At 43.8% G+C, this 9,583-nt stretch overlaps 1 long non-coding RNA gene across 3 annotated transcripts; it reads right to left on the bottom strand.

Moving 5' to 3' along the window:
• Positions 1-1,185: 1,185 nt before the first annotated feature.
• LOC145722374 (uncharacterized) lies at positions 1,186-9,575 on the bottom strand. Of its 3 annotated transcripts, none has more exons than XR_014146615.1 (4): positions 6,937-9,572; positions 6,133-6,189; positions 5,513-5,819; positions 1,186-4,017 (listed from the first exon to the last, which is right to left on the bottom strand). It is a non-coding gene; the product is annotated as an uncharacterized LOC145722374 (long non-coding RNA). The 3 variants fall into 3 exon arrangements; XR_014146614.1 differs by having other exon boundaries at positions 5,513-5,614; positions 6,937-8,933; XR_014146613.1 differs by having other exon boundaries at positions 5,513-6,189; positions 6,937-9,575.
• Between the last annotated feature and the right edge of the window lie 8 nt (positions 9,576-9,583).

The raw sequence follows: 9,583 nt of genomic DNA, 5'->3' as shown, positions 1-9,583 counted from the left end.
CAGGATACCCCACGCCTACCCCTGATCTCTCCGACGCCTGAGGCTGCCTGCCGCCTCTAGAGCATCCAAGGACTTCTTCCTGCCCAGCAGGATTCCTCTCAGCTCGCGTCCCAACTCATTCTATCACAAGTCCCTCCTGGGACTTCTTTCTAGAAACCAGCCCTCGAGTCCAGGCTCTTCCAGCGTGTGAGGCGTGGCTTCCAGGCCTCACCTGGCCAGCTAATTTACATCACTAGCATGGCAAGTTTCTCTCTACGCCAACTACAGCTTCCTCTCCCTTCCCAACAGTGATGCCAAGCCAGCTTTCATGGTCACTTGTGATAGGGGCATTTTTCTTGAATTCTCTTAGCTCTTATTTAATGCCCAGCTAATTCAGAACAGCCAAGACCAAAGTCCTTGACACATTTCCCTCCAGTACTGCCCAGCTGATCAAAGCGATCATTATCAGAATGTGAACAAAATGCTGGAGCTCACTAAAAAGGAACCTCACTTGGGGAGTTCCCTACAGCAAAAAGGCTGTAATTTTCTTTAAAATTTAGTGCATCTAGATCTGACTATTGTCAGGGATTCTGACTTGAGGGTCTACCGTTAATTCTGAAAACTGAATCTCTGCAAGTCTGAGAGAGGTTATGTTGTATTCACAAAGAAAACAAAAATTCCTCTGAGTTCTGAGGAGAACAAAGTTAATTGTACTTGCCCTGCAAATTCTCATGTGGACACTAAAAATATCACCAAGAACGTTCTCTCTAGGAGCGAGTGATATGTGCCCAGTGAATGTCAGGGAGGGAAGTGTGGGGCTGTCGGTGGTACAGCTGGTAAGTGCGCTGTCCCTAGGCAGCAGCTTCCAGATAGACGGGACTTACTCCTTCCTCGGCAGAGACATCTGTATGCAGGTCACCTCCGCGGAGTGACGACAAAGCCGGGAGGAAATCCGGAGTTTGCAAGGGAAGAGAGACCAAGCACCATCAGTGCTTCCCTGGGGAGGTGAACATCTTGATCTCTGCCTGAGGTTCCCTCCAGATCCACCTCATGCCCCACCACTAACACTTAGCGACAGGATGAAAATGAGCTGCCGAAATGACGTCTCTTTACTGGCTGGGTCAGCAAAGGGACGCAATGGTTCCTTTTTCCATTTCAGAAAGATCTGAAGTCTGGATGAGTAAAGAAAGATGAAATAGGCACAGATTTAGACTAAGTATATATTTTAATTTCTACAAGGTCCCCCTTTCAAGTTTTAGGAACATTTAAATGAAGTGTATACAAATTAGACATTGCCAATATGTACAAAAGTATTTTCTACAGGTTTGAACAATACCAGCTATATCATGTTTCATTTGCAGTAAACAAGACGTTACAAAAACAGTCCAATACATTTTCTATTAAGAAGCACAATACACAACATAATTAAATTTTATTAAAAAATAACTTAAAATACAGAACAATCCCCTCTAGGCAGAAAAGCTATTTCTGTAGTTCATTCAGTAAACACAATTGAATGCTGCGGCTGAGGGCTGTTCTTTTCCATGGAGGAAACAATCGAGGCTTCCAGGGCCCACCTTTTTTTGGATGACAGTCCCCCCCCACCCCGCGCCAGCAGTGGGCAGTTATTGTCTGGGGTAGGCAGGGTTCTAGGACGGCCCGCCCCACCCGCACCCCTCGCTTTGTGCCCCGATCCGAGCCTGCGCCTGTGCAGTCACTCCTGTGATTATGCTATGTTCTACGGCAGAGCCGACCTAAAAATAGGGAGACTTGATCAGTTGGCTTGATCTAATCACACGAACCTCAAAAATGAAGGAGGAAGGCAGAGGGATGGGAAGGCCACTGAGGGTTTGAAGATGGAGGGGAACGCGCAAGAAGGAATGCGAGCAGCCTTCAGGAGCTGAGGGAGAAGCCTCCGGCTGACAACCAGCAAGGAACCAAATGAACTTGGAAGTAGATGCTTCCCTAGAGCCTCCATAAAAGGATGCTGCCCTGCTGACCCTTGATTTCAGCCTTGTTGAGACCCTGAGCAGAGAATCCAGCCATACTGTGCCAGACTCACAAGCTACAGAACTGTGAGCTAAGAAATGGGTGTTGTTTTAAGCTGCTAAGTGTGGGGTAGTTTGTTACATAGCAGTAGAAAACGAATACATTGTCCAAGGGTAACTTTTCTTAACCTAATTAGATTTGGCAGTTTCTGTCTGAGTTCTGAATGTAGGGTTTTTTTCACCGAGTGTTACAGGCAACTTGAAAACCCTTCACATGAATCATGCATTGTTCTGTACTCACTAGGAAGTACGTCTGTTTGACTTGGGTCCTGTTTTCCTAATGCACTCTCGTCTATCAACCTGGCAAACAGCTGACCATTTAACCCTGTTTATGAACCTTTTATGGGTGATGGTTTTAATATATCCAAGGTCACCCCTCCACCCATCAAGGTTGTCAGATCCCTCCAACTGAGGGCTCTTTCCCACTTCCCAAGTACCCCAAGCAAGGCCTGGGGAGGGTGGAGCAGAGTCCCACATCAAACATCCAATATGAATTTCTTCTGTACAACTGGCTTAAACTGGCACTAAGGTGATTAAGTACACTTGGGGGAAAAAACTCAAAGATTAAAAAAACCCCAAAACCAAAAAACACCAGTTTTTACAGGTCAAACCATTTTTGGAGGAACCACCTGAAACTGAAAAAGTGTGATTTGTGCAGTCCTGTACACCCCTCTTCCCCTGGACTTATCATGTCGTGTGAGCTTCACGGAGTCAGAGTGAGTCACAGCGGAAAGAAGACAAACGTGCTGGTGCTTAGAACAGCTCAGCCGCTGTTGTGGTAGAGCTCCCTTAACCTGAAAGACTGGAAAGCCCTCCAAAATGTCCCCGGGATGTGACAGTGAGGTCTGGCGGTACCCTGGATTCTACTCTTCAATCCGCTCTCCCGGAGGCACGCGTGCCAGTTCTGTGCAGCAAGCCCGAGGGGCCACGCGACCCTCTGTGCCAATCCTGCCTGCTCCAGGGGGCCCCAAGCCACACCTGAGCTTGAGAGAAACCCTCCAGATACTTAAAGTGAATGTAGCCCAGAAGGAACCATGCCTGGTGCCAGCGAATTAAAAAAAAAAACAAAACAAAAAAAACACTTCTCTCTCTCCTGTGAGATTCTAATGTAAAGTATACTTGAAGAGGCACCAAAAGGTACCGAGCACCCAAAGATGAACCGGAACAGAATTGTTTTTTACAATCTAAACTTCTGATAGTATTTATTAAAAAGCACATAAAACATTAGGGCCTTGGAGACAGTGCAGGTATTTATAGTTAAGGCTGATTTATTCTTCCCAACCTCACCCGCCAGCCTGGAGTAATACAGACGGTGGGCTGTATGATGACCACTTTCCTGACCCTCTGAGACCACCAAGAAGGAAGGAATGAGTTAAGAACTCCAGAGCCACTGCCTTAAGACTCCTGGCTACCATCAGTATCGATTCTGGGTGGTTTGTTTCTAAGAGCACATATGCATAAGACGGTGTAACTGGTATATAAATATTTGGCCACCTTTAGCAGTTCTTCACAGTTCTGGGCTTGGCAGCATATACGCTAAAACCTGAAAAACGGGCAAAAAGAATCTGTATTCTAAGGAATACATGAGATGGAAAGAAGTAATCTGTCTAAAATAATATTGCAAATTATACTTAAATTTCATGATTTCTTGATTCAAGAAAATGAAATTCATTCCCAAAGTTGGCTACTGTAAAATGTGGCATAAAAATATTTTTAGGAGACATATCTGTATTTTAAATTCTGTGCACATGTAAATGGACAATAACAATTAAGAAGTGCCTATTTTCGAAACTTATTTCTAATGTTGAAATAGAACAACAGACTGCCATTAAGTTTCTTACATTTTTAAGTTACCAGATATTTACAAATAAGATATAATTTGTATCAAAAAAGGAGACATTTTCAACTATATGTGCTGCTTTCACTGGGGCTCCGGTGATGAGAGTAACTTCGGTCACTTTCACTGTCAGAGCCGTAAGATCTACAACTCCTGTGTAACAAAAGAAATATACAGACACCTTTTAACTTCAACCCTCTGAATTCCTCTTGAAGCTTCTTTTTTGATACGAGTGGCTTGAAAGCAATACTGATGTGGCATAGCACAGTGGGTGGACGAGTGGGGTCCTGATGGTGGCAACAGTGTAGACTTTTCAAAGATGTTTTAAATGACACATGGCAGTAATATCAAGATTAAGATAAAGAAACATCGCATCTTGGGAAATTACTTGAAATCCACTCATGCAAATGAGCAGAATAATTTTCCATGTTACCCAAAATGAACATCAATATTTAATTAGACCGAGGAAGCAAGGGATAAAAAAAGGTACATGAAGAGTTTCATTAAAAATATGGAAACCAAAATGGGGATCCCATGAGGGGTGAAGGTGGGGAAGACATGGACAGGACCACTGGGACACTGCGTCAAGAGGACCTGGCAATGGTCACCAGTTATTTTGAAAAATATTCAGGGAGCCAGTCACTTTGCTAGATGCTAGGGACATACACAGTAGACCAAGTATAGCTTCCTGGGACTCAAGGACCACACAGAATAGTGGACAAGGCAAACAGGGCACACTGCGGGGAGGCGGGGGTGGTATAACTCAGGGTTATCAGTCAGGATGGCCCCCTGGGGCAGCGGGTTGCAGCTGAGACCTACAGGGTAGGTAGGTGGGAATTGGCCATTTCAAGAGGTGTGTGTATCTCCAAGCAGAAGGACAGGTTCTAGCACATTAAAGGAGGGAAGAGAGAAAAGCCCCAGCTGGAGTTGGTAGGCGGAGAGGCCTTACATGGGATGCTAAAGAGGCTGTACCTGCCCCTCTGGGCAGTAGGAAGCCCTTCACGAGTTTCAAACAAGGGAGGTGTCTAGATCACACTGATATTAGACAAGGATCACTGACTGTAGCTGCAACGGATGGGGGAGGGTAAGACCAAAAGCGACAAGGAAAGGGACATTACAAAAAGTCGCCATTAAGACTTTGGCAGTACCAGCCCAAATAGGTTATATAAAATGTAATATCTATAAATATCTGTAATACATAAAAATGTATTTTTACTAAAACTGATGATATAAACCTCAACCCTGCTGTTAAAGCAAATGATGACATTTTAGTATACTTTTTTTTTTTTAATTTAAAAAACTAATAAATTGGTTTTGCTATTTTTAGCAAGTAGCCCTATTTAAAGGAGTGGGGCTTGGTCTGGGTGGCCTTCTCTCTTTACTCCTTCCAAAGAAACTCTTTGTCCAAGGGTATGTAAATATTACGGAATCCATTTTAGATTCAAACATGAACAATAACCAACAAACCTGACCCAGCAACCCTTAATACAAAAGCCACCTCTAGGAGATGCCTGTGGGTTGCTGAAACTCAAGAGGAAGAAATATTTCTGACCTCGGAAGATTACACTTTCTCTTCTATGAGCCGTGTGTCACCTCCCACACCAAGTGCCCACAGTACCTTGCAGTGACCTGAAGGAGGGAGACGCACCTGGATCGCCTGCTGTACCTTCTGCCTCGGCGGTAACTGTCACTCCTCTGGCTTCTGCTGCGACTCCGACTCGTGCTGTAGTAGCTATCGTAAGTGCAGGACCTGCTCCAACGGCAACCACACACACTTAATCCCCACTCCAACACTCACAGGCTTCCGTTTCTTCTTACGGTCTCTTCAGTGTTCTCTGAGGACATGGGCACTCTATGACTGTGTGAGGACACATGTGCACAGCAACTACTGGAGACGTTTAACAAGTGCCCCAGTGAGACTTACCGCATGAAACAGAAAAATGTTCATTTCTTTTCTGCATTGAAAAATATCACAAAGTTAACACTGACTTAGTCTGACTGAATCTGGTGGATCTTCGGCAATTATAGTCAATAAATACCTGCCATTACAACTGGACATCAATTGTCACTCTGACCCCAGAGTACAATGGGCCAACAGATAAAAGCTGTCAAAAAAACCTCACGTAGATGGGAGATGATTTCATGAGACAAATACATGTGTTTAAATTTTTCAATAGACTACAACACTTTTTAAAAGGGAATGAAGGGTTTTTAAAACAAGGCCTTTCAATTCTGCCCCCACAGGTGGTTCCCACCCCCTGTCCGTACCTGGACCGACTATGGGGGTCGTACGAGCTGCTCCTGGATCTGCTCCTGCTGGATGTCCTAATAGGAATCACATGAGGGACCATCATTTTGTGGCTCAGGACAGGTTATATCAAAAATCTAGACTTTTATTTGCCCATCAAGGAAAAAACACAATGAAATCCAGTAGGTGTATTTATTTCATTTCTTTATCAAAAATATGTTGGATTTTTTAAAAGCATGTTGGATTTCATTCTGATTAACTTTTGTTCTTCTATGAGGTGCACAGAGCAAAGTCACTGGCGAGGTTCTAACTGGGTGGGGAGGGGAAGTCTGCACAGGTCAGATACCTGCAGGTAAGATGAAGCTGCAGCAGTGGAAAATACCTCAGAGGCAAAAGAGGGTTTGATGAAGCTGGGAGAAATACAAACCTGGGGTCACCCCCCCACATGCTCCATCCCGTGGCCCCCTACTAACCAATCAGTCCTCCTATCCCAATCCCTAACCCAAGCCAAGAGGTGACTGCAGATGTGAACTGAGGTCAAGGAAGATATACTGGAGGTCGGGGGTGGGGAGATAGTGGGCAGGGCCTTTTTAAAAGATTTCTACTGCTTCTCTTTCCTCACTCTGATAAGATCACATCCTGAGGATAGCCAGTGAGAATCTGACAGTTCCTAGAAAGAAACAACTAGACTGAGGTGAAGGCACTGACTGCTGGTATTCAGCAATGACAGGATTCTTCTCAAAAGCTCCCCCACTCCGCCTGTGCAGGCCTTGAAAAGCAGACAGGATGAAGACCACGTGGCAGGGTGGGGATCCCACACGCACCTATGACTTTTGTAACTGCGGTAGGAACTGCTCCGGCTTCTTGTGCGGCCTCTGCTGTACCATCCTCTGCTCCGACTTCTAGAATAGCTTCTTGATCTACAATTGAGAGTGAAAAAATATAATTATGTTAACTCACCATGCTGTTCAAATGATTACTAGTAGGACAGGAAGGGGAGAACACAACAAGGAAAGGTCGTTCACAAACTCTTCATAGCAGGTTTGACAGTAACAGCTAATGAAGGTTTAAATTGAACAGAATGAAATAAGCCAGAAAAGGCTGGTAAAGGTGTATTCACTGGAGTCCTACTTGTAAGACCAGAAGAAGAAATAATCCAAAGCTCCACTAATGATAGAATGGGGGAGGGGGGGCAGGGGGCAGAGAAATTCAGTAAAATACTCTCAAGTAGGAAAATGAAGTACAGCTACATACATCAACAGAGACATCTCTTAGAACATAGTGTTGAGTGAAAAATGCATAGATAGAACATGTATGTAGGTATGCACATCTGTAAAGATTTTGTTTGAAGACATGCAAAAACACTGTATACAAATAGAAATATCTGTGGCAAAACTAAAGAACAACAACAAAGGGGTGCCTGCGTGGCTCAGTCGTTAAGCGTCTGCCTTCGGCTCAGGTCATGATCCCAGGGTCCTGGGATCGAGCCCCACATCGGGCTCCCTGCTCAGCGGGAAGCCTGCTTCTCCCTCTCCTACTCCCCCTGCTTGTGTTCCTGCTCTAGCTCTCTCTGTCAAATAAATAAATAAAATCTTTAAACAACAACAACAACAAAACTACAAAAAAAGTTTATAATAATGTTTAATTCTAGGAGAGAAGAAAGAAAGTAGGGTGGCACTGGGTAGTAGGGATGTATCAGGTATGTCAAAGCTCTATTTTTTAAAATCTACATGACATTTTAAATTATTTATTTATACCTAATCATTTTTTTTTAATCTACTTAGTATTTAATAAAACAAGGAACTTAAGTAGTACAATTCTGCCCCTCTGCATTCACTTGGCTCCCCACTCTTCTCCCCCAATTTTCTACCTGTCATTTAGGACAGAACGATATCCCTATGTCTAGGCTACTTATGTAACATCTTCAAAGGTTTTATTTTATTTACTATGTACTTATGTTTTAGAAGACATGTTCTGCTTCCAGTTTATCTACAAGAGAATGAACACATTATGTTCTAGTAAGATTCTAGTCATTTACTCGACAAACAATTATAGAGCAGATTCTGTGAGGTAACAGAAAGATGAGTAGAAAATGCTCCCAGACTTCAGTGAGTTCACAGCCTAGTAGGGGAGTCACGGCCAGGTGAGTAACCAAAACAGGGAGGCAAGGTTAGCTGTCTGGTCTACTACCCATTAGCTGCATAGCTTAAAGCAAATTCCTTAGGCTTTCTAACCCTGTCTTCATTTATCACATGAAATGCCACCCACCCCAAAGGCAGCCGTAGGAAGCTAAATGAGAGTGGCCAGCATCACCAGCAGCTCAGAACTGTCAGAGCATGAATGGAAGGCAGACGTTAAGCAAACAGGGGGGCTAAAGTAGCTCAATTGTGCCTGCATCTAGGAATATGAACCTAGAGAGAAAAGGCCAGGATTCACCAGCTCTCTGGGCCTGCTGGGATTCAGGGCAGGAGGAGGAAAAAGAGCCCGCAACATAAACATGGAATGGTCTGAGAGGGACGAAGAGAGCTAGCTAGCAGGTTCCAGGAGGGCCAAAAGGACTGAAAGCATGCCCTGGCACTCATGCGAAGGAAGTACCTGAAAATAGCCCTTTTAGGAAGATGTGGGGGAGGGAAGGCGCAGAAGACAGACTGCAAGCAACTAAAGAGTAAATGGGAAACAGTTATTACAGATGGCAAATGTTTCCTATCTTTAAAGAAATCCAGGCGAGAAAGGGAAGATAAATAGCTAGAAAGGGGGGGAAAAAATCCCAAAGATTTTTACTATATTATTAGGCTCAAGTGATGAAAAGCAAGCACAATATACTAAGGGATATGAGCAATTAAGAGATAGTGAGGTAAAACCATGAAATATTTACAAGGAAAAAAAAGGAATACAAATTACTTATTAACTTCATATCACCATCACTGATTTTGTAAAAATTCTCATTCTCTGCACAATCCAGTCTATGCTGATGACAAAAGTTAGATGCAACCTGAACCAAAATAAATAAATTTTTACCATGCCCCTCCCTGCTAACCCTTGAATAAAGATCAACTAGATGCAGGTCTTGGGCAGGTTAACTTGGCCTCTCTGGCCCCCACCTTCCACTTGTGTAAAATGGAGAGTTAGATTAATGATCTCTAAATCCTACATAATTCTGTAAATTCAGGATTTCCTTCTAAGGCATCACTGAGAGGTGGGAGAGCAGCGTCACACCGTTAGAGAGAGAGACTTGCCACCTATCATGGCAACTCATTTCTACCACCAGAGAGTTTTAACTGACAAGCAATAGTTTTCGACATTGAGCCCACATTTCTTCGCCTAAAATCCCCACTTCCTATGTCCTCACAATTGGCTCTTAGTCACACAGCATGAGACTTCCCCTTATTCCCTTCCAGATATTTGGAAATAGCGATCTCATCTCTAATTCCGGTGTTCTTCCAAGATAAACAGTAACAGACTCTCCTTTGG

This window comes from Leptonychotes weddellii, chromosome 1 (assembly GCF_054177405.1).
Source record: "Leptonychotes weddellii isolate Sample4059 chromosome 1, ASM5417740v2, whole genome shotgun sequence".
Lineage (NCBI taxonomy): Eukaryota > Metazoa > Chordata > Mammalia > Carnivora > Phocidae > Leptonychotes > Leptonychotes weddellii.
This window is presented reverse-complemented; position numbering and strand designations above follow the sequence as displayed.